Below are 26,128 nucleotides of genomic sequence, written 5' to 3'. Positions count from 1 at the left end.
CTTAATGAGCAAACACACTTAAATTCTAGGAAGGTTTTGAATTATGTACAAAAATAATGGAGAAAATCAAACCAGTAGTTAAGCAGTTAAAGAATTTAAAACAAAAAGTGAGGATTAAATGTATAAATGAAGTTGAAAATATTTCAGTAAACAAATTTAAAAAGGCCCCTTTAAAGGATTTAGAGTAAGACCTTAAAGTGGACTTAACAGCTTGTGAAACAGGTTTGAAATGTGAAACTTCCATAAAACTAGTTTTAATTTTTAAAAATCAAAACAATCCATGAAGAACCTTCTCTCTGGCTATGGTAGAGTAGCTGGTCCAAACCAATCATTCTCCTAAGAACAATTGTAGAAGCGGACACAATATAAGATGCAGCTCTTTGAAGAGTGCTCTTTAATGAGAGCAAGCAAGGCAGCCAGGACTGGAGCTGCCAAGTTCCTGGAAAGGAAGGAGGCTGAAGGCACAGCCAGCACTCTGTGCCCTTTTCCCCTCGAGGCAAAGTGCACATACGTGGGGCGAAACTCAGGAAAACCAGGCAGAGGGAAGCTGCTAGAGGCCAGAAAGCTGAACAAATATTTAAGTCGCCTCTCAGTGTTAGGGAGACCAAGTTTGGAGCTGTGAGCCTACCAGTTGAAAACCTGAAGTTTTTGAGATCCCACTAGGCCTATGACCTGGAAATATGGGCAACCCAGAAATAGACCAGCTTCAACTCAACCAAAGTGATCCACTCATACTTTGCTATAAGAAACTTAAATCACTCTGAAACTTATTATCATCCAAATTTTCAATCAAAAATTACCAAGCATGCCAGCAAATAAGACCTAATGTTCCAAAAGAAGAAAATAGAAATAGACCCATAGATATTGCAGATTGGAGTCATCAGACATCTGCGTTAAAATAACTGAGGGATACGTCTAAGAAAATAAATGAAAAGATAGACTACCACCAAAGAACCAGAATCTGTATTTTTTTAAAAAAATCAATAGATGAGTTTATAGCAGTTTAGACACAGATTAGGAAAGAATTAGTGAACTGGTAGGCTGGTATGTAGAAAACATACAGATTGAAGAGTGTATGAAAATTCCACGTATCACCATGGAAAACAAAACAAAAACAAAAAATCTCCAGACTGAAAAAGTAGACTTTTTTACTACGTAAAAGAGGTATCAAGCCACAGACTGAAAATGCTCTAGGAACACCAAAGCAGGATACGTACAAGAAAACCATGCCTGAGAATATCATAGTAGAACTGCCCCCACACCAAAATAATCTGTAATGGTTCCTGTACCCCCAAACTGCTCTATTGTTGTCACATTTAAAACACTATTCAATCTTGGAAACTGCAAAAGTAGGAAACCACTTAGAGACTGGTCCCAGGAAATTAGAAGAGCTTGGTTTTAATCTATGAACACAATGAATGGTAATAATTAGCTAAAATCCTACTCTCTTAAAGCAGTGAAAGAGAAGACTCAAGGTCCAAGTAATCTAGAGACCTTACATCTTGACTCTGTGGACTTCTTCAGCCAGGCCCCATGCCTTCAAAAGCCAAACTATGCCTGTCTGATACCAGCAATTGCCTCTCCGGCCTCCATCCCCATTTGATGTTCAGCCACCGAAGACACCTTCTAACCCTCTCCCGAGGCTCATTAAGAGAATCAAATAACGTACCACTTGAATGTAAATAGGTCATTGGCTCAAGATAGACATTCATACAAAATTTTTGTGAGATCTTCTGCTGATAAAAGGCACCAACTGGAACTAAAGTACCCAAGAAAGATTATCCATGCCCGTCCATCTATCCATCCGTCCAAGACAGAGGGCTAAAGCTTATAAGTACAATCACAATTTTAGAAGTGTGTGCATACCGAGCTTGCCTTCACTGTGCTGGGCTTAAGTGTGTGATTCACACTGCTAGGAGGTGCTGGATTCCTCACCAGGAGTCTAATCATCTTCCTCAGGAAGACAACAGGGTCTTAGTTTTTCATGTGTCACAACTCAAGAGATTAGCAGGCATAACTAAGCTGAAGCACATTATACCAAAAAACAAACTTATTTCTGACACCAATATGGAACAATATATTACTCCATGATGAAACAAAAAAGTTACAGTAATGATTACAAAATTTAAAAAATACAATGTCTCAGGGCTTCCCTGGCGGCACAGTGGTTAAGAATCCACCTGCCAACGCAGGGGACACAGTTCGAGCCCCGCTCCGGGAAGATCCCACATGCCGCGGAGCAACTAAGCCCGTGCGCCACAGCTACTGAGCCTGCGCTCTAAGAGCCCGCGAGCCACAACTACTGAGCCCGCATGCCACAACTACTGAAGCCTGTGCACCGCAACGAAGAGTAGCCCCCGCTCGCCGCAACTAGAGAAAGCCTGCGCGCAGCGACAAAGACGCAAGGCAGCCAAAAATTAATTAATTAAATCTATAAAACAGACAAACAAAAAAGACCCCACCACTCTGGCTGCTGTGTGCCAAGTGTGGAAGCAAGGCCCAGTCAGGAGGCTCCTGCAGAAAACCAGGTGAGACACGCTTGGACAAAGGGATGGGCCTGGGTAATGACAGAGGGGACCTCAAAAGTTCCAGAGCTCTGTTCCCACGCAGTAAGGTTTAGATGCCTGTGAGACATCCGAGAGAGAGAGACAGATCTTTGGTTAAAAACTGAGAAGCATAAACAAGACTCTCGTGGATGACAGACCACAAAGCCTTCTTGGGGGTCTTCAGCAGTCAATAATGTATTGCTCTCTGATTTTTAAAACATGCTACAGACCCACATTTGATTAACTGTGAACTGCTTTTCAAGAGGCATCGAGGGATTTACACTGTCATACACAACTGTAAGGTTTAGGATTTTGGCAGGTGCAGTAAGTGTCAAAATCCATAAGAAGATCCGTTGTCCCTGGCTTACCAGCCCCTTGGCCTTCTCTCCTGGAAGGACGGTGCCTCCCTACTAGCTCAGCCATACATGCTGCCCACCTTGGCACTGTGAATCAAGACGGTGTCTTCTCACCCACTGAACTCTCCCATCTTTTATCCATCTATCTTTCCAGCCCACTCCCTCTACTTATCAGAGGACAGCTCCCCTAGGACTCCCACAGTTCCTACCTAAGTTAACCTTCTACTTATGCTCTGCTTTTCATTCCCTGTTGCTTACTCAAGGACACCTACCCAGTTATCTTCCACCACCCCTCACTTTTTCTCCCCTGCATCAATTTTTCCTTCTCTCCTGATTATAAAATTCTGTAATTCTTCTCCCTTCTCCCCCTCCCCTTCTATGAAGACGGTATATAAGTCCCAAATTCTAACAGCCCCTTGGTGTCACTTCCTTTTTCTTTAAAAAAAAAAAACAACAAACTCCCACAGCTCCTGTCCATCCGTTACCCTCTCCCTCCTAAGTCCCTCTTAAAACCACTCCCATCAGGCTTGCATCCCACCTCACCCTCACACCAAAACCACTGCTGACAATATTAGGTGACTGCCAAAGTGACATATCCAATGACTTTTCTGATTAAAATGTAATTCACCGACCATAAAATTCACCCTTTGAAAGTATGGCTAATTACGTGATTTTGAATGTATTAATGATCAATTCTTAGTCAAACCACCAGCAACACTGAAAGCTGAATATTCTCTCCTGGAAACATTTTCTTCACTTTGATTTCAGGACAAGATCAGGAAGCTCGGTTTAGGACATATGCTTTTGAGACATTCAAGCAGAGATACGGTGGACGGTTGGATGCTGACAGGAGAGGACCTAGAGATACACACCAAGTGGTATGAAGACCCTGAAACTGAATCAGAAGGCGAGTGGCTGTTGAAACACCACTGTGGCATAAAAGTTATTTTGAGCTGAAGGCATTTGAGTTCCTGAAATCCCTTATCTGCCTAGAAGCAGAGCACGCCCTCACGCAAATTGTCATAAGTCCTCTCCCCAGAAGCAACCAGGGAAAACTGACTCTTACCACCTGAGACAAAGAGAAATCTGTACCACACCTAAACAGACCTGTCAAAAACTTATCTATTTCCCATCGATTCTCCTAAAGGCCCAGTTATCTTTCCTGAAAGTCATTTGTGTTCCCATAAGTGCCCTTCTCCCCCTCTCCTTCTATGAAGATGGCATTTAAGCTCAAATTCTAACCACTCCTTTGAGTTACATTTTTCTGTGAACTCCCTTTCCACATGATTGAATCTAACCTGCCTTTCTCTCTCCTTAATCTGTCTTTTGTTGGTTTAATTTGCAGGTCCCCAACAACAGAACCTAAAAGCGTAGAGGAAAAGTTTTTCCTCCCCTCCTCTGCACCTAAGAGAGGAACGCCAAGGACTCCAAGGACTAAGTCCTAAGGATATGTTTACAATAGTGGCGATTAGGAAGCACCAGCCGAGAGGTACATAATTTGACAAAGTTAAAAATTACCAACTCCCTGGAATGCCCTGGCAGTCCTTGGTTAGGACTCTGTGCTTCCACTGCAGGGGGCTCGGGTGTGATCCCTGGTTGGGGAACTAAGATCCCGCATGCCGTGCAGTGCAGCCAAAAAAAAAAAAAAAAAAAAAAATTACCCACTCCATTTATTCTCACAAATTACACAACAAATCACTGATTTTATAGATGATAATCTGGTTCTTGATGTGTAAAAATGCTATAAATAAGGCCCAAGGAAGTGATTCTCTTGTGTTCAAGATAATTGGAGGTCAGATGGAAAAGCACCTATGCCTCTTTCCACATTCTATAGTAATATGCACAGGGAAAATAAAATAGTGCTGTCCCCTGGACACACGTGGCTACTGCTACTCAACACTTGAAATGTAGCTGGTGAATGTTTTATGTTATTTAACTTATTCACTTAAATTTAAATAGCCACAAGTGGCTAACAGTTACCATACTGGACAACACAGGTCTAGACTGTTTACTTCTTAAAAATGTATTTCCTCATTCTTGGGTTACTTGATAAATAACCAGTTTTATAACCCCATAAAAGATACATACACTTGAACACTGAGGTCACCCCACCCACTCTCATATCCATCCCGCATCAAAGAAAAGAAGACTAGAAAAAGATGCATATACTTGCTATATGCTGTTATCAAATAAATTCATTCCTGAGTTTTAAAATAGCACAAAACTGTACTGTTTTTATTTCAAAAACAGGAGAGTGCTATATATTTCAGGTTGAGAATAACAAGTCTATAAAATGATTAAGTATACAATGGCTGAAAAAAGGCAATGCTTATTTTAGAGCTGTCTTCTGAACAACTGCTAAATTGAATTACATCACTTGCCTCAAGCGAAAACAAATGAGGTGAATCCCTAAGGAATTAAATCTGATCCCCAAACAGAATTCACATTTTACCAAAACATTTTTGACCGTGTTTCTGCAGAAAGGGGGACCCCTTCCAGGGCCCGAGAGTGGGCTCTGCTCTAACACTCGGAAATGAATTGTCCAAAGAGACACACATGCTGACAAGACTTTATTAGGGGTGCCAGGTGGAGAGCGGCAGGGTAAGGGACCCCAGGAGAACTGCTCTGCCACGTGGCTCACGGTCTCAGGCTTCATGGGAACGGGGGTAGTTTCTGGGTTGTCTCTGGCCCATCACTCTGACTCAGGGTCCTCCCTGGGGGCATGCGCGTCTCTCAGCCAAGATGGATTCCAGCGAGGAGGCTTCTGGGAGGTTGGCAGGACGTATCGTCTCCTCCCTCCTCCTTTTGGCCCCTCCCGGATTCTCCCAGTTAGCTTTTGGAGGCAACACCTCATTCTTTATCAGGACCCCCTGCTGTGAGACAACTCTGGCAAGCAGTTATCCTGCTTGTGCTTGGCCAAGGCTGGTGGTTTCCATCCACAGTTCCCTAACAATAACAGAAATTTCATAACATTCTCATGGTGAATCTCATACTGCTTTATTCAGAATTTCAAACACCAAAGGTAGGCTAATGAAAGAAAAATAATTAATTTAAATAAAATATAACCCTGCCAGCCACCCTCCAGGGCTTTCCTCTCAGAGTCACAAAGATCTAACAGTGTATGACCAGTACGTGGATCACAGCTCACCAAACAAACTAGCACTAAAATGTTCTTCCAGCCCCAGCTCATAGTGTAGGAACCTTCCTCTCGCGCCCTTTTGGCCTTCAGCCATCTCCCAAATTACAAGTAAAAGAATGATATTTTAAAGTATCTCCTTTAGACTTTACTGGAAACCTGCCACTTCAGAGAGCCACATTTGCATCTGCAAGCTAAAAATTTGCCCACACAGGCTGTTGTAAAAGCAGGGACCTAACATCCATTATCTTCGTATCCTCTGGAGCTCTGCATACCCTGTTCTCCATTATTTCCACTGAATGAAAGACTAAATCGCAAGATGCCACATCCCTGTATTAAGCAAAGTGGTTTCATAAAGATATTCTAACAACAGGAAGTCACTAAGCATCCTGTTTAGAGAAGTTAGGTTCTGGTAGCGTTAGTAAACTACATGTACAAATTAGAAAGAACGAAAAGACACACCACAGAAGATTCTGCCTGGAATCTATGAAAGGTAAGGACAAATCTTAACGAACACCACCTAAGAACTCAATATATCAACACAGCTGGAGTTCACAGAAAAAATAATTATCCCGTTTCAAGGCAGAACATTCTTCCGGCCAGCAATGTCCTTCCCCATTCCTTTGCCTACAGCCTCAAATTCACTTGACAGATTACGACCAGTTCCATCCTTCATGAAGCAGCACATGGCCTCCTAGAGGAGACTAACCAGTTGTACGGGAAGAAGAGAAAAGAGAAGAAAGTTGTCCTAGTAAAGGAAAGTAACACCATTAAATTGAAAGAGATTGTGCTGGGAAATGCACGCTGTCCGTTATACTAGAGTGCAGCTCTGGGGACGGGGCAGTTAAGAAAAAGAGGCTGAAAAAGTAAGCAAAGACCATCAAAGGGTGACATACGCCCTGCAGGGAGGGAAGACTTGACTCTGGAAGCTCCGCAGGTCCCTGCAGCCCTCCTCTCACTCGTCCTACACATCCCCATCCTTCCAGCACAGAGGAGATACTCCGTAAGGCCAGTGAGGGATCTGCAGGGAACTAGTGACTTATGGAAAAAAGGTACAGGTAACAAAAACTGGGGGAACATTCCTTCCAATATAATGCCAACTATACTCATGGTTCAGCCTGATCTTTGTTTTCTGTCATGTTTATTAAAAACACGTCAACAGTAAACAGTGTTGTAAACAGTAAAACTTATCCTCCTTAAGTACAGTTTTTGGACTTTGAAGATGTATACAGTCATGGGACTTCCCTGGTGGTCCAGCGGCTAAGACTCCACGCTCCCAGTGTAGGGGGCCCCAGGTTCCATCCCTGGTCAGGGAAGTAGATCCCACATGATGCAACTAAAAGTTTGCATGCCGCAACTAGAGATTCCCACGTGCCGCAACAAAGATCCTGGGTGCTGCAACTAAGACCTGGCACAGCCAAATAATTATTTATAAATAAATATATATATATATGTATACAGTCATGTTACCACCAAAATTAAGACACAGACCATTTCCATCATCCCAAACAAATTCCCTCTCCCTCCCCCCAAGTCCCTGACAACCACAGATCTGTTTTCTGTCCCTTTTTCAATTTACTCTTAATCCTCCCTTTAAATAGATACAAGTGCACATAAAGTAAATACAGCTGACCCTTTGAAACCCAGCAGCACCCTGTGGGGTCCTCCTGGGAACAAAAGCCTTTCTGTGCCCGTGGTTTCTTATATGTAGGAAAAGGCTTCAGTCTCCTAGACCTTCCCTGAGTTCCAAAAGGCAGATTCAAACAGTTACTAATTAGAAGAGTGAAGGAACCAGAAACAATGGAAAGGCAGTAAAGAAATAATAGTGCAGGGACTTCCCTGGTGGCGCAGTGGTTGAGAATCCGCCTGCCAGTGCAGGGGACACGGGTTTGGGCCCTGGTCTGGGAAGATCCCACATGCGGTAGTGCAACTAAGCCCGTGCATCACAATTACTGAGCCTGCGCTCTAGAGCCCGTGTGCCTAGAGCCCGTGCTCCGCAACAAGAGAAGCCACCGCCGTGAGAAGCCTGCGTACCTCAATGAAGAGTAGCCCCTGCTCCCCGCAACCAGAGAAAGCCCACGTGCAGCAACGAAGACCCAACACAGCCAAAAATAAATAAATGAATAAATAAATTTATTTAAAAAAAGGGAACAATAGTGCAACCCTGGGGGCAGGGTCCTGGTTCCTCCTCAAGGGATATATATTACAATATCTTTGAGCTCTTCTACAGGAACTGAGGTCCCCCACCTGGCTGGACAACGGTAACTTCAGGCTGAGCACTAGATTCCTGGAGCACCGCCCTGTTACCTCACCACCAACCAATCAGAAGAAAGTCACACACCCTGCAGCCCTCACCCCAAATTTTGCCTATAAAAACACTTCTCCAAAAACCATCAGGGAGTTCCGGTCTTTTGAGCACAAAATGGCCATTCTCCTTGCTTGGCCCTTGCAATAAACCTTCCTCTGCTCCAAACTCCGATGTTTCAGTTTGTTTGACCTCACTGTACGTTGGGCACCTGAACTTGCATTTGGCAACACCTTAAACAACACAGGTTTGAACTGTGCAGGTCACTTATATGTGGATTTCTTTTCCATAACTATGTAAGAAATTTTTTTTTTAAGATTTGCAACAATTTGAAAAGACTTGCAAACTATGTAGCCTAGAAATATTGAAAAAAAATGAAGGAAGTTAGGTATGTCATGAATGCATAAAATATATGTAGAGATACGTGTAACATACAAAATATGTGTTAAGTTTTGGAGGAGTCAAAAGTTATACATGGATTTCTGACTGTACGGGGGTGCGTCCCTAACCCCTGCTATTCATTTTTCTTTTGCATTCTGACAAAATTTGCAAGGATTCTGCCCAAATTTGTCTTAATCTGCGACAGAAAACTGAAACTTCTAGAAAATATTTAGTCAAATTGCGAGTAAAAATGAAGAGTTAGACTAAGTGTAACTTACATATATGTTACATCCCAAAGTTTCTTAATCTTTGGATCAGCAGTTTCCCGGATGAAATTGTGATGTTCCCTCCAAAGGCTGCTTGTAAAATGCTACCTAACACCCATCATCAAACGTATGGGATTCGAGTTTCTCCAGCCCTTAAACGTACTAGCCAGTAACCTTGGAGGCATTGCTTAGCCTCTCTAAGCCTGTTTCTCATCTGCTGAATTAAAATTCATTCACTAATACTCATTAGACTTCTACTACGTGACAGGCACCGGGGATACAGGAGTGAACAAAACAAAAACATACAAACATCCCTGCCATCAATGAGGTTATGTATGAAAAATGTCAAAAGAGAAAAAATTAAAGCAGAAGAGAAAAAGTGGTCAGGGGAGGCCTTTCCAATGAGGCCTTTGAGCAGAAACCTGAGGGTGGCTCTCTGGAGGCGTGACACCAAGTCCAAGTGTCAGTCTAAGGAACTGCAAGGCCAGCGGGGCTGAGGCAGAGGGAGGGAGAGCGTAGGATAGGAAATCAGAGGTTCAGGTCAGCTCTCGCAGCACCCGCGCCTCAGGCCACTGCAAGAACTTTGGACTTGGCTCCAAATGAGACTGGAAGTCACCAAAAAGTTCTGGGTGGCGCAATGACAAAATCGAACTATGTTTAAAAAGATCACGCTGACTTGGGAATGGGGGGCGGGGGAACAGAGCAAGGAGACCACCTAGAGGCTACTGCAGCCATCCAAGAGCCCAGATGGGAACACCGTCCTGCACCCCTCCTCCCAGCCTATGACAGCTGGGTATGTTTTGCCCCAGAGACACTACCAGACACGAGACAAGCACTCAGAAACTGTACGTACCTGGTTTCTAAGGAAGAGTGTATTCAGATATATACCTTAGGATGCCAGGAGTATCTCCGGTCTGCAGCCCTTTGCCCACAAGAAGGTGGGGCTGGGAGGAAGGACTCCAGCAGGCAAAAGGCACCTACTGCCACAGCAAGGTCACGGCCAGTGGAGGTTTTATAGTGAGTCTCTGCTGTCCAGCCCATTCCAAAAGAACCCCACCTCCCCCGACTCTGCCCAGGCAGGGAAAAGCAGGGGCAAGTACAATGGTCCAGCCTCAGGCCCACGGAAACCCACTTATGTTTACGTTTTACACTCATTTTACATTTACGTTTGCACTCACACTCACTTACGCTTAAGAGGGAACTGACAGATGTGGACAGGGAATGCTGCCTGCCGTCCCAGGAAACAAGAAGTGCTGCCCGTCATTGCAGCAAACCAGGCTCTGGCCACCCGCCCTGCAGCCACCATCCCCATACCTCCCGATGCCCCTCCACCAAGCCCCCATGGTGCACACCGAGGGGAAGTTAGAGAAAAAGAGGAAGCACTGTGTGTTCTGGGCACTGGCCCTAGATCGTTCATATGCATATCTAAGGAATTACTACAATGAGCCCAGATGCTGGTATCTTCCCATACATTGAAAAGCACTAAAATCATTAACCTGTGATGTCTGTCTCTTGTGACTATCAGTTGTCTTTGATGTCTGACTACACGGTTTGTTTTTTGTTTTTGTTTTTTTTGTTGTTGTTGTTGTTCAGCAAAAACTCCTAAATATCCTGGCTAGTCCCTTATTCTTTGGAGCAGTTCCTCAGAGCTCTCCAAGAGGCTGTCTCCTGAGCTTCAGTCTTCAGTAAGGTCCTCAAATAAAACTTAACTTGCAACTTTTAGGTTGTGCGTTTTTCTTCAGCTGACCGTTTTAGTGAACAACGAAGGGACCCAGAGCAGACTTCTCTCCTTCGCCTGAACTCTAGGAGGCTCTGGAGCCTTGGTACCAGCAAAGGCCTCTTGTGCCCGGCCGCCTCCAGATGAATTTAGGTAAGTCTCTTCTGGGTCTTGGATTTCCCACTACTGGCTGATGATCCTAAGCTTTATTTGGTGGTGGATAAACTCCTCGTTGGAAGAGTAGAATTTCCTCGAACTTACTTTCAAGAAGAGGTACCTGGGTTACCCCAGATGAATGACACTGGGAAGATTCTGCTCAGTTTAAAGACGTGAGCGGGTTACCACAGTTGAGAGACACTGGGAAGATTTTATTATGTATTTGTGGCCGAAATCTCGGCTTCTGTACGCCAGCGCCGAATAGAAATACGGAGACAGAATTTAGGAGAAAAGAGAAAAAAGTGGTTTTATTTCTTTGCTAAGTCAAGAGGGGACACAGTGGGCTAGTGCCTCCAAAATTGTGCCCCTCCTCCCCTCCACCACCACTGGGGAATCGGAGAAGATTTTATATGCGGGGCTCGCAGTCTGTGGTATATGATAAGGACCAAAGTAGTGAAGGTCTTGCATTCTTTTTCTCCTTGCATTATTTCAAAACAGTCATCGTGGCGTCAGGCGGCCCGGTAATTGGGTCCGTCTGTCTCTGGTTTATTGGCCTGCGAGACCTTCTTTCTGAAATGCAAAAGCTACAGGGGGTGGTTTGCCGCCAGGGAGCAGAGGGAATTTACATAAAGTTAGGCAGTGACAGGCGCAGGATGTAACGCACACAGAGTCAGGGGTGACAGGGGCAGGATGTAACTGACATAGGGTCAGAGAGTGAGAGGTTAGCTTTGTGAAGTACCAATCTAGCTACAGACACTACAGATTAGTAACAGTTAAAATAAAACAAGGAGTGATTAACTCTTTCAGGCCAGGTTATGTTTCTTCTCTAGCCTGTTCACTGTCCCCTTTACTTTCCTTGTTCTCAGGAGAGGAAAAACTTCTTTTCTATTTTTGCTGCAACATACACATACAGAATTTATTCCTACAAATACCTCCTTAGTTGGGAATTAAAGGAAATCTCACCCTAAAAATGGCCAAATTGGGATTATTCTAACATTCCAAAATGAATGTTAAAAGAACCCCAATTAATTCTTTTAACATTCCAAAATTAATTAACTAAAAACATTCTAGCTGTGTGCGCAGCTACAAAAAGCCAGCTTGGTAAAACACCTTTTCAGAATTCCGACCTTAAAGGAACAAAAGCCCTTCTAGGAGGAGCTTGCATTTCTCTCCCTGGGTCTTTGAGATGTAAATGTTCTACCTGATCTTATGCCTTTTTTCCTCCCCCTGCCCCCCCCCCCCCCCCCCCCCGCTCTGCCCCCCGTGTTTTGAGAGCTCTGACAATGGCCAGACAATGGATCTTTTAAATTGGAGAGACTTCTGAATTAGTAAATTTTTAGAGGGCTCTCACTATAAACAACTGTTTTATTGGTACCGATGAAAAGACCAAAGCAGAAAGTAAATACAAAAAAATATAACGGCTAAGCTTAACAACTCCCTTAGTTTAAAACAAATAAACAGCAACAACAAAAAAACAGTTTGGGAAGCTGCATCTGTGGTCAGTTTCCCCTCAATGGGTCTTACAGATGCTAATAAAAACATTAGATTAATTGTTAATCAGGTTGATTAACAAGGGAATAAGAAACTGAAGGGAAAGTCTAGAGATGTCTTCCCAACAAGGTGGAAATTTTAAAGGGACTTACCCTAAAAGGATAAAAATCTTTAGATGGTTAAGAAATGGGATAAATAAAACAGACATTAATGGGATTAAAATCAATGTTTTGATACAACACTAAGGTTGGATGGCCAAAGGGACCTCCATTGGTCCCCGATACTAAAGAGCCCCAAACAAGTCTACTCTACCCCAGTTTACAACATACATGTATTTAAAAGGCTGCTGGCGACTTCCTTGGTGTTCCAGTGGTTAAGACTTGGCCTTCTAATGCAGGCGTTGCGGGTTCCATCCCAGGTTCAATCCCTGGTCAAGGAGCTAGGATCCCCCATACCTCAAGGCCAAAAAACCAAAACACAAAACAGAAGCAATATTGTAACAAATTCAATAAAGACTTAAAAATAAAATGGTCCACATCAAAAAAAAAAAAAGTCTGCTAGAAAATTACACTGAGATACCTGACCAGCAATTGTTTGGGGCAACAGGCCAATTAATCAAGTTGGCTCAACCCCTCAACTGGGGACCCCAAAGCCTTTTACACAAACATAGATAAAAGGGTTGGGGGACACAAAGAAAGGTTTCTAGGGTCAACAACAAATTGGCACTTGCCAACCACCTCTACAAGGATTAAGTCATGTGCTGCTGGAGCTGCTGATTTTCAACACCACCTGAAAGGAGTTCAGGGCAGAGAGCAGAAATGAAGCCCTCTGTGCTCTGGGAACAGCTGGCAGCACAGGTCTTCAGAGAGTTGGATATTTTCAGGAGCCGATTTTATGAGCACAATTCTTGTATCTCCTCATATCTAGAAAAGCACCAAAATCCTTCGTGGTGACGTCTGCTCCTCGTGACTAGCAGAAACCTGCAGAAAATATGTGCTTGACTGCATGTATTCCCCCTTCACCAAAATCCCGTATATACTGACCTCCCCCCCACCCCCGCCTCTTTGGAGCAGTTTCTCAGAGCTCTATGAAATGCCGTCTACGGGGCTGCAGTCCTCATTTTGCCCCAAATAAAACTTAACTCGCAACACTCATGTTGTGCATTTTTTTTAAGTAGACACTGGGACTCCTAGTAAGACCAAGCCTCGTTGATGGGGTCTTCATGGAGGCTAAAATTAAAGATATAAGAGTTGATAGAATTGAGATGAACCTTTATAAAAGTTGGTATATTTGAATGGGCTTTATGCAAGATGGTTACATCTCTTCTACCAATTATATTATGGGATAAACATTAGGTCTCACTGGGGAATGCTTCCCTTGCCTGGTATAAGATAGGGCACATAAATCTGCCCCTCAGGTAATATTGCTTAAAAGTACAAAGGAAAATCAATAAGGTTATCTGAGCCCACACAATATGAAATAGAACTGGGAGCTAATATTCAGGGACTAATAAAAACAATAATGGAGACTTTTTTTTTTTTGCCCCTAGGGTAAATTGCTCTGGGTTTAATTTGTACACTTAGAATCTGAGGGCCTTTGTTGAATGCCCTGTGCAAAGTTTGGAAGGCATGATAGATTGAACCCTAAAGTTCTAGAACATAGAACTCTTGATTTTCAGTGTAGTTGGAAATCTTACTGATATAAAAAAGCAAATTAAAGAAAATGTAGTTGGGCAAATCAATCTTTCAATACCATTTAGGTGGCAGACCAGTTCTCTGGGGAATTAAAAGCAACTGTCTTTGTCTTGCAAATCTCTACAAATCAGAAATGTAAGTACAGCCCACAAGGACCTGAGACTGAGCCTAATTAGCTCAATCAGGTAGAACCTGAACCCCCTTCCCTCCACCCAACAAAAAAAAAAGGGAAAAAGAGGGAGGCCTTGTTAAACTCAAACTGCTGGAAAAGCTCCCTCACCAAATCTAATTCACAGCCTCCTTCAGGATTTATCAAGGACAGATACAAATCTTAAAAATCTTTTCGACAATAGTGAAAAGCTTTAGTCATCTGAGCAAATAAATTTAACTTATTCCAAATATTACTTATAGACTAGTAAGTTTATAATGTAATAACTGATTCATGACTAAGTTTTGAAATGAAGCTATAAGATCTCTATTTATATCTGTTTATATGTCCATGTGTACATTATACATATGATATGTCCATACCTCCAGATAATATTATCAAAATTAACTTTATAAAAGACCTGTATTTAACTGACTTAAAAGTAAGCACTTACAAATTGAGTATCTTTAAATATAAAAAACTAACCCAAATTTCAAGTTCATGTGATCTGGGAAATATTAAGTTAATATCCAGTTTTAAAGTTTAAATTTGTTGGTTTAATTAATACAGACATGTCTTACTTTTATTACACCTAGGTTTACTAAAAGTTAAATAGGTCATATTATCTCTGTTAAATTCATCAAGAAAAATCTCTTGAAATGATGGCTGACTTGGTCTAATGTCTCACGAAGTTTTCATGGGTAATCTAAACACAACTGTAATTCAATAGATATAAATGGGGTAAGAGCTTTTAGGTAAATTCTTTAAGAATAATTATGTTTTATGGTATGTCTACTTAAAAAATAGTTTCTCCAGATTTTTGGTGACTTAAAACTTCAGAGTTTTGCTAAGTTAAATGATGGAAATTTATTAAATGTCCAGATCCTTCCCAAATAAAATAAGATACTGAAACATTACTCAACATAGGCTGCCTTTTACAGAGAAACTAAAGATACTTAGGTTTATTAATAAAAATGTTTGATGTCACACTGAAAAATTTTCTATTAAAAAAAGCACCTATTTTTTAGAAATCATAAACAGTATTTGAGATTTTGCCAATCTACAGAATAATAATGTGGAAGACAGTTTATAATTGCTTACTTCTTAGTTTTCACTAGAAATTAAGGTTTTTAAAAGATTAGAATTCTGGTTAATATATGTAATTGAGACAACTAAAATTGGTAAGGAAAACATCTTTGTATGAAAGGAAAAAAGGTATATAAAGTGGAAACACATTTTGTTGGGGGAAAAGAAAGTAATTTTGTCCTGGAGAGAGAGAAAGAAAGGAAAAGCGTAGGACAAAATCTGAAAGTAAAAAGAAAGTTACAGAAGGTATGTGGAAATGGAACCCTGAGAAAAGAGTTCTGTACATGGTCAGGACTGGCTAAGATTAAAATAAAGTTTAATTGAGTAAATAAATTTCAATATCAAAAGTAAGCTAGCATGATTAACATAAATATGGATCTGAAATTTAACTGAATCTTTTTATCACTGTGAACTCAATCAACAGACACTAAAATTATAACTAAAATATAGGGAGAGTGTCCAAATCCTCTGGATATTAAGGGGCCCTCTGAGCACACAAAAAGACAAGAGAAATGAAGATCTTGCCTAAAACCCTTCTTTTCAGAATGAGAAAGTAGGCTCAACGGCTTGCCCCAAGATTGGGGGAGGCAGGAGGTGCGGGCCAGGACCTCACAATTCATTTGAAGACATTTTGCACATCTGAAAGATATGATCTCAACACACCATTGTAAAGCAATTATACTCCAATAAAGATGTTTAAAAAAAAAAAAGGGCATGAAACCCTTAAAGACAAATAAATAAATAAATAAAATCTTTGCCCTTAAAAAAAAAAAAAAGAGAGATATCTTATTTCACTCTGTCACCCAACCTGGCTTCTAGAGCATATGGTTAATTTGTGTTAAAAATAAATAAAGGAATTTAACTTATGCCAAAAAAAAGTGATATGAACAGATTGTCCACAACATGAATATACACTGACTGGTACTTCTGATTTGAATTCAAGAGTATGGGGTTTGCACATAACCACTTTTATATTACATCTGTGTCTTCTTTCTTCCACACAAAGAATAATGATTCTCAACACTCGGGAGATGATAGAATCTGAATATCTCATAATTATTTCTTTGTTTTATTGCACATTACATACATAATAATTTCAGAGTAATAAAATATTAATACTACCATCACTAATATGATTACTGAAAGTTAAAAAGAAATTTTTTCAGTGCAGCCACTATGGAAAACAGTATGGAGGTTCCTCAAAAAATTAAAAATAGGGTTGTCATATGATCCAGCAATCCCACTCCTGGGTATATACCCAGACAAGACTATAATTCAAAAAGACACATGTACCCCTATGTTCATAGCAGCACCATTTACAACAGCCAAGACATGGAAACAACTTAAATGTCCATCAACAGATGAATGGATAAAGAAGATAAAATGGTATATATATCCAGTGGAATATTAGCCATCAAAAAGCATGAAATAATGCCATCTGCAGCAACATGGATGGACCTAGAGATTTTCGTACTAAGCGAAGTAAGTCAGAAAGGGAAAGATAAATACCATGTGATACCACTTATATGTGGAACCTAAAATACAATACAAATCAACATATCTATGAAACAGAAACAGACTCACAGATATAGAGAACAGACCTGTGGCTGCCAAGGGGGAGGGGGCATAGGGGAGGGAAGGAATGGGACTTTGGGATTAGCAGAGGCAAACTATTATACATAAGATGGATAAACAACAAGGTCTTATTGTACAGCACAGGGAACTATATTCAATATTCTGTGACACACCATAATGGAAAAAAGAATATGAAAAAGAATATATATATACATATACACACACGCAACTGAGTCATTTTGCTGTACATAAGATATTAACACAACATTGTAAATCAACTAAACTTCAATAAAATTAAAAAAAAAAAAGATACGATCTGTACATATCTGCCCTTCACATATATTGAGCCATTGGTCGGGACATAGTTTAAATAAGTTAATAAGCTAAAAAAAATCCTACTTCCTTATCAGAGCCTGAAAAAATAAAAATTAACGTGTTCATTGTTTTATAAGCACTTATGGGTCATCATTTGGGAAAAAGTGGGAAATTTTAACGCTCTAGACTCTGCCAATTTCATTTCTTTCCCACAAGAGACTGAACCCAAATTGGCAAATACAATCAGGGCCTCTAGAGTGTTTGAAATTTAAGGCATTACTTGCCTTGTAGAGATGCATTTGCTAGGTCACAAATCTATGAAACTTAAAAATATCAAAGCAACTCCCAGCAACACACCTAGTACCCACATCTTGGTTTCTTATAACAGCCTCCAAAACAAGGAAGCAGAGTGCCTTGGAGAAATGGTTGATGCCAGGGTTGGGGCATGGAAAATACAAAAATGAGCCTGGAGCATTTCATGATACCAGAAAGTAAGGAAATGCTTTTTAAAAAACGGGGATAGGGAGGTGGTATGTCAAAAGGGCACAGGGGCCAACCTGAAAAAAGAGCTCCCAGTGGCTAAAGATGGAACAATTTGAGCAGCAAATTAAATAATGACAGTATCGGATTATAACCTATATAATAAAATAAATATCCATGAGTCTGTACTGACACAAATAGTTGAATAAATAAATGGTGAAGGAAAAGCTCTTCCTTACAGAAGAATTCTCTTTAATAAACATCGAAGGAATGAGAAAAACAATTTTTAAATCACCATTAGAACAACACAGTACCATGTACATCAAGTTCCACCAATGGATGCTAAAACTAGTGAATAAAGATTTAAGGAGAGGGGCTTCCCTGGTGGCTCAGTGGTTAAGAATCCGCCTGCCAACTCAGGGGACATGGGTTCGAGCCCTGGTCCAGGAAGACCCCACATGCTGCGGAGCAACTAAGCCTGTGTGCCACAACTACTGAGCCTGCGCTCTAGAGCCCATAAGCCACAACTACTGAGCCTGCGCTCTAGAGCCCATAAGCCACAACTACTGAGCCCGTGTGCCAAAACTACTGAAGCTCGTGTGCCTAGAGCCCGTGCTCTACACGCAACTGCAATGTGAAGCCCATGCACCGCAACTAGAGAAAGCCTGCTCACAGCAACGAAGACCCAATGCAGCCAAAAATAAATAAAATAAATTAAAAAAAAAAAAAGATTTAAGGAGAAACAAGATATTTGCATGGTCCAAGTTTCTCTCCCAAGATAGCTACTAAATACAAAAGGAAAAATGATAACTTTCCATCGGAGACCTGACAAACAGCACTTAACCAAGGTCTACAAAAGTCTTAAGACATCATGTACCTCTGCTATGATGCACTGGGATTACTTCTAATATTTCTGCCCAAAATGGATAGCTTCAATCTAGTCATGAGAAAATACTGAGTACTAACTGAGGGACATTCTAAAAAATAACTGAACAGTACGCTTCAGAAGTGTCAAGGTCAGGAAAAACCACAGAACAGAAGGTTGATGAGTTGACATAGTTTGGAGGAAACTAATGATACACAACAATCAAACGCAATGTTAACTCCTAGGCTGGATCCTGAACAGAAAAAGGAGAGTGAAAAGCCAATGAAATCCAAGTAAGTCTATAGTTTAGTCAATAGCATTTACCAATGTTAATCCATTAGTTCCGACAATGGTACTGCAGTTTACGTAAGATGCTATAGGAACTCGCTGTACCATTTTTTTTGCAACAAGTCTAAAAATAATTCCAAAATAAATAATGAAATAACCCCAATATTTTTCAATGTTTATAACGCAAGTGTAATATTAGACTTAAATTGCCATCTTTGCTCTTTAAAACCAACCCAGCCACGACTGTATCTATTCTGAAAAGCATTGTTTTATAAAGACTAACACATCAAAGATCTCTTTCCCTTGTTTCTCATAACATATGGAGGGAGAGGAGAACAGCAATTTGATTTTTGTTGAAAAATTCAAACCACTTGAATTTTTGCTTGCTTCCACTTAGGAAGCAAGATAGAACACATCTCACTGGGGGAGAGGGAAGGTATATATCTAAGGATGAAATCAGAACACAGTGAGGGGTTTGTAGCTCCAGGAAAGAGCTAAAAGTAGCAAGGATGGATCTACGCTGTAGCAACTGGAATGAGTCACCTGGCCCTAGGCTGCTGGTAATAACTGGGCGTAAATCAACATTGCACGTGTCAAACATATTGTACTCATAGCTTAGATTCCGATGGAAGCAGTGAACGGTTTGGCATGATAATAACAGTACTATCAGATTTAAGGTACGACTTAAATTAGGTTTTTAACTACAGTTAGCCCACGGCTTTATGGTTTCTGAAGTACACGTGTTCTATTTGAGGTAACTATCATGAGATACCCTGGAAAGACATGTAACAGTCTCCCTGTGTTATGAAACAGGAGAAAGGTGAATCAGAAAGATTTCTAAAACAAGGTACATGGCTGGTTTGCAGAACCCTTCACTGATGGGTCAGATAAGAATACTCAGTGTTCTCAGTACACCTGACAGTCTGTAGAACTAATCTGGCATTTTCAACTAACCCATATTCCACTTGTGGACTCAAAGAAAATCAGACCTCTCCCATTCAAACTCATATATTCTCTGGTCCCATGAAGAAACTGTGGCCCAGAGAGATGACAAGACTTCATCAAAAGTAGAAAATGAAGAAATGGCACAGTTGATTCGACCTAAGTTAGGTCTGGGCCTCCCTACTCCCACCAGATCACAGGCTCTTTTCACGTCCCTGCATGCCTTTAAAATGAGCTGCTCTGTGAACATGGAAGGAAACAGAAACAGATGACCAGGCTAAGTTTAAAAGAAAAAAGAAAGGAAGGATTGGTGAACTTTAATAAAGTTCAACACAGTCTTTTTGTCCCAGCTATAAATGACCCTGTGAATTCTCAGCCTCCTTCTCTATAAATATGAAACTCCAATATCTCCCTGAAAGGTTTGGTGTGAGCAAAAAAATGAGAATGAATGTAAAAACCACCTGCAGACCGCAAGCACTCACCACAGTTAACGGCCGCTTTTATTAATTTTGAGGACCTGATAATCTTGTCTTAAGGCATTCCAAACTAATATGGGATGATGGAGGAAAAGGAGGAAAATGAAACACTTTCTTCTCCCTTTCTAAGGATCCTGTTGTCCCTCTAACTTTTCTATCCCTCTTTCCCTTCCCCCAGGGTGGGCCCAGGGTGCGGCCAGGGTAGGGCTGTGCAGGACGGGAAAAGAAGAGGCAGACCTCCTGTGCAAAGGCATCCGAGGTGTGGGTACCTCTCAGGCAGTCTTTATTACTCTTTCCTTGTGAGACACTCAGCTCAAGTGTCTTCAGAGAGAGATCATAGGGCCTGCTGCTTTCTAGAGACTTCCATTTTTATGCCTCTGGGTAAAAACTCAATGCCTGTGAAATGACAGAGAACTGCCTAATGCTACCTGGGCCTAAGCACGAATTTCCAGCCAAACCTTGTTCTAAAGAGTAACAGGTCTGGACTCCCCTGGTGGCACAGTGGTTAAGAATCCGCCTGCCGATGCAGAGGACACGGGTTTTGAGCCCTGGTCGCCCATGCACCACAACTACTGAGCCTCCGCCCTAGACCCCTCGAGCCACAACTACTGATCCCACGTGCCTAGAGCCCGTGCTCCGCAACAGGAGGAGCCACTGCTATAAGAAGCCCGCGCACCGTAGCCCCGCTTGCCGCAGCTAGAGAAAACCCACGCGCAGAACTGAGGACCCAACGCAGCCATCAATAAATAAAATTAAAGAAAAGAAAAAAAACTCTCTAAAAAAAATTTTTTAAAAAAAGAGTAACAGGTCTTTTCAATTGCAAGCCCAAAGGGACTGAGCTAGTGAGCAGCGTTTTCAACGGGGTTTCTGACCTTGCCAAGATTTCATTCCACCCTTCTTGCCGAAAACAAAACTTCTTCCTTGAAACTGGGATAAGGGCAGCACTTCTGCTTTACCCACACCCACCAACCCCAATTTAAACGACAGAACACTACTTTCAATGCTACGATTCTCTGGACGTTTTATTTATTTCTATAAACAAGCTAACTGTGTGGCTCAAAAATTAGATGTCCACTTTCTAACAGTCTCCTAGTGAAGGAGAATACCGGCTTCCAAAAAACAAGAGGGGGCGAGGGGGCTGCGGTGAGAAAGGGGAGTGAGTGTTAATGGGTTTTTAGGGGAGAGGATGATGAAAATGTGATGACTGCACAGACTGTACACTTTACATAGGCGTGAACTCAATGATATGTTCTCATAAATTAGATCTCATAAAACTGCTGTTGGGAAAATAACACAAAACTATGAGGCCCAATTCAGCTAGACAGTTTCTTGGTTCACATCCTGGAGTGAAGTGGGAACTGATTTTTTAAAGGATAAACTTTAGCTTCCTGTAGACCTATAATATCCTATATCCCATAGAGAGGATGGCCATTCAAGTTCTTTAGTTTTCACTAAAAAATCTCAACCCTAACCTATAACCCCAATAAGCAACAGAGAATAAAACTTCCCACTTGATATCGACTGCTGCCAAACTGCTGTCAGAAGGGGGCTTCCCTCGTGGAGCAGCGGTTAAGAATCCACCTGCCAAAGCAGGGGACACGGGTTCGATCCCTGGTCCGGGAAGATCCCACATGCCGTGGAGCAGCTTAGCCTGCGAGCCACAACTACTGAAGCCCACGTGCCTAGAGCCCATGCTCTGCAACAAGAGAAGCCACCGCAATGAGAAGCCTGCGCACCGCAGCTAGAGAAAGCCGACACGCAGCGACGGAGACCCAACGCAGCCAAAAATTAATTAATTAAATTTTTTAAAAAGCTAGAGAGAGAAATACAGAGTATCTGAAGACATGAGGTCCATCTATCCCTCTATAAAATCTAGATTTACCCCCAAATAAGCCCAAACTATCGAACTGCAGCATTTGTGACCATAGGGGCTTAGGAACCTACAAGCGTTTCTCATAATACTTACGGCAAGGAAAATGACCACTACAGCAAGCAGTCCTAGAAAAGGCACTATTGGCATGTACTATGGGATGGGCACCCCGACTCTCCCACCGCCATCCTTCAGTCTCCTCTGCATCCTTCTGTGACACAAGACATTTGCCTCAGAAGCAGATGCCAGGAAAATCTTCTCTAAGGATCTCATACATTTCCTGTCTTTATCCTCACTGAATTGTGTGACTGATCGGTCCCTTCTTATTTTAGCTTCCAAGGCGTCACTTTAATTTGCTGTCCACATCCATTCTAACGTGCTCCCCCATGGTGACTCTTGGTGCATTTTACTTTCCATCTGTAACACTTATGCTTGCCTCAAATTGTTCTTGAATGCTTAATAAAAATAATACAGAAATTGATTTTGGCTGTTCAGTGTATTTTCATACCATTTTGATGCAACACAATGTCTCCTATGGGAGCTCTTGCTGAATGCCCAGGGTCTGGAACAAAGATGACCAGTATACATTTGTTACTATGAATCTTTTTTTTTTTCTGAAAGTGTAATGAGCTTTTATATTTCTACTATTGGGCAAGAAAATAAAATGAGGCAACATTACAGGTATTTTTTTACCTGTTGGCTAGATTTACAATCTAACTTTTTGGTCATATGTTTCTCTGTATTGTTCTAACTTCTCCAGTATTATTTTTAATAAGTATTGAAATAAGCTGGTTAATTTTTTGAAGTTAATCATTAAAAGTCAACTACCCACAGAAAAATTACAAAAGGCAGCTCAATATAACTCTTTGGCAAACCATCCAAAGTTGTGGACACATTTTATGTCCTGGGGAGAAAAGACATAGAATATATTGGCTAATCCCTTTAAAAGCACCAATATTAACACATTTCTCTCCTATTCCCATACTCAATAAGTTTTAATCCACCCAGTATCAACTCTAGCTTCATACATTCGGGGAAAGGCAAGAGTTTTACCAACCGGCTAACACACACTACCAGACACGGAATCGGGTGCACCAAGACACTGTTTTCTGGTTTAAAAAAAAAAAAAAAAAGAGTCTATATTTTCAGTCTGTTTCATACTTACTTTCAAATGAAACTGGCTGGGAGGGACTAATTAAAACCTAGTCATCTCAGTTGTACAGTTTTCTATTCTCTACCAAATGTATACACGCAACAGCCACGGACCTTTCACGGCACACACATCCCAAACGGCTTTCACAGTTTACTCGCTCAGTTAAACAGTGGTTCAGTTTAATTTAACTAAGGGCTTCCGTCTCCGGTGCTGTGATGCTCAGAGGCAGAGCACTAACAATCATTTACATAAACGCTAAGCTGAGTCAGCTGGACCTTCCAAACATACCCGACCGAAGCAGCTCCCACTCAACAAGGAGAGCAAGCGCCCGCACTTACGCGCCCCTTTCCAGGCGGCCTCCTTCCAGCGTCCGCCCAGTCTGGCTCCCTCCTGCGCCTGGCGCGCGCGCTCCGGACCCGGCGCGTAGCGGCACAGGACCCAGGACCCAGGACCCAGGCCGCGCCCGCCGAGGGGGCGACGTTCTCCGACCGACGCCCACGCCCCGGCGGGCAGCCCAGGCGCCGCGCCCGCGCGCTCCCCGCGAGCCCCGCACTCACCGGCGCCGCGGGCCGGCCTGGGAAGGCGCTGGCCCGGATGACTGTCACCGTCAAGGGGAAGCGGGCGACGAGCGGAAAGAGCGCAGGGCGGGGCCCCTCTCTCGCACCCCGGCTCCCTCGGGGTCGGTGCCCGAAGGCCGGCGGGAGGCGTGGCGCCGCCTACCTAGCCGCTGATAAGGGCCCGGCGCTCGGGCGGAACGCGGGCGAGGGCTGTGTGAGCGCATCCAGCCTGGCGCTGGACCACACCGTCACCTGCCTGCGGGGACCGGCTGACGGAGATGACTATCCCGGAGTCCGCAGGGACAAAGCCACAGCTCCTGTCCTCCGGGGCTCGCACGAAACGGACTGGGGCGATTGGCCCTGGAAGCCCCAGGACGCTCCCCGGGCCGATCAATACCTGGTCTGACCTGGATGGACTTGGCCACTCCCGGTGTCCCACGCTCCTAAGCACCAGGGGAAGCGGACACCGAGTTTTGTTTTTCGGATTTTATTTTTTCTGTCTCACGTTGTCCACCCCCAGAGCAAGTAGGCGGTCTCTAATGAATGAGCTTCTGAGAAATCAGGTGTGCGCGCCCCAGGGCCAATAAAATCAGGAACTGAATCTAGGGGTGGAGGAGACAAAACTTGCTGAATGAAAATAGTACTATGAACAGTTTAAATGTGTCCCTCACACTCCTGTAATAAATATCAGTACTTCTGTTCAATACACTGATGGTGTGGAAAAGCTGGAAAGTGTGCAGATTCAGGAAGAGAGTTCCTAACCTCATCCCAATACGTTCTTAAGCTGATCACTGCCATCAAATTGTTTGAGAAATTCAGATTAAAGCCAGCATTTCATAAATGTATGGCATTATAAAGAGTCATTTTAACTTATAAATTAGCATCTTACTTCGGGCTAATTATTTTCAAATGCCCTGTCTTCTCATTTTGTGTTTGGGTATTTTAGGTAACAATATTAGGGAGGGGGGAACCTGAAGACGATGGTCCTAATTTTACATATGAGTCACCTGGTCCAAAGGAGGCCATTTTACACAAGGTCAAAAGTTAGGCTAAATGGGTGACTCAGTTTCTCAGACCATTGCCCTCTGTTCTCCCTGCTCTCCACCTCACAACCTCTCTGAATAGAGTAACTGCCCAGTATTCATAGAGCCTGGTTATTCTTTTTTTTTTTTCCTCCCTGCCGCACGGCGCGGCATGCGGGTTGCAACCCTTAATGCCTGCAGTGGGACTGCAGAGTCTTAAACACTGGACCATCCGGGAAGTCCCTGAATGTGTTCCTAATCTGGCACTTTTTCTTTTCCATTTAACTAAATTTTTTCTCTCTTATTACGTATCAAGTAAGAAAATGAAAATCCCCTGTAACCCATCAGCCACATACCATCTGCTTTTAGTCTTTTTCTCTGCATACATTTTTTTTTTGAAAAAACAAAATTGGGTTTATATACAAAGTACAGGGATGAACGTCATCATCTCTGGAGTCAGATAGCCTGTGTCTGAATCCTGGCTTTCCCAAACGCTGGAGACTTGAACTAGTTACTTAGTCTTGAAGTGGTTATTGGTAATCAGGGGAAAGGATCTCTCAGGGTAGTTACAGAGATTAAATGGGACAATGTGTGCAAAGTCATTAGATAGCAGTCGATAGCAGTAGCTGTTATTATTTTGTAAAACTGCTATATTGCAAACATGGTTCCCTGCGGGCACATGGTATTCAGTCCTCTTGTTATGTACCATAATTAATTTAACCAATCTTCCTATTATTCACAAAACATCTCTGCAGCTGTGTCAAGGCACACTCAGGTAAATTCCAGACAGGGAATTGCTGAGGCAAAAGTATGCTCATTTGAAAAATTTTAAGACATACAGCTAAATTTCCCACAAAAAGTTTGTGCCAAATTCAGTCTCCTAACAATTTAAAGATTGCTTGTTGCCCTAAATTCTCACAAATACTAGACAGAATAATAATTTTTTTTAATTTGATATGTAACAAATGGCATATCAGTGTTTTAATTTATATTACGTTGACTTACAATAAGCTTTTTTAATGTTTAATGATCGTTTGTGGTTTATTTGTAAATTTTCAATGTAAAGTTTTCCCCCATTTCTTTCTTTTTTCTTTTTTTAAAATTTATTTATTTATTTATTTTTTGGCTGTGTTGGGTCTTCGTTTCTGTGCGAGAGCTTTCTCTAGTTGCAGCGAGCGGGGGCCAGTCTTCATTGCAGTGCGCAGGCCTCTCTTGTTACGGAGCACAGGCTCCAGACACGCAGGCTCAGTAGTTGTGGCTCACGGGCCCAGTTGCTCCGTGGCATGTGGGATCTTCCCAGACC

General features: G+C 42.2%; 1 protein-coding gene across 9 annotated transcripts in view; it reads right to left on the bottom strand.

Annotated features, from left to right (window-relative positions):
* Positions 1-26,128, bottom strand: part of ABCG2 (ATP binding cassette subfamily G member 2 (JR blood group)) — a 132,724-nt gene that overhangs the window by 40,874 nt on the left and 65,722 nt on the right. Inside the window, exon 1 of one of the 9 annotated variants that reach the window (XR_012332183.1) lies at positions 23,585-23,719. The exons of 4 other annotated variants lie outside the window; for them this stretch is intronic. The gene's annotated coding sequence lies outside the window, so the exon portion shown is untranslated. 4 more of the 9 variants (XM_073805595.1, XM_033857401.2, XM_073805596.1 and 1 more) reach the window with 4 other exon arrangements.

This window comes from Tursiops truncatus, chromosome 5, assembly GCF_011762595.2.
Source record: "Tursiops truncatus isolate mTurTru1 chromosome 5, mTurTru1.mat.Y, whole genome shotgun sequence".
NCBI classification, from domain to species: domain Eukaryota; kingdom Metazoa; phylum Chordata; class Mammalia; order Artiodactyla; family Delphinidae; genus Tursiops; species Tursiops truncatus.
The sequence above is the reverse complement of the archived record's forward strand: the minus strand, read 5'-3'. Positions and strand labels throughout refer to the sequence as shown.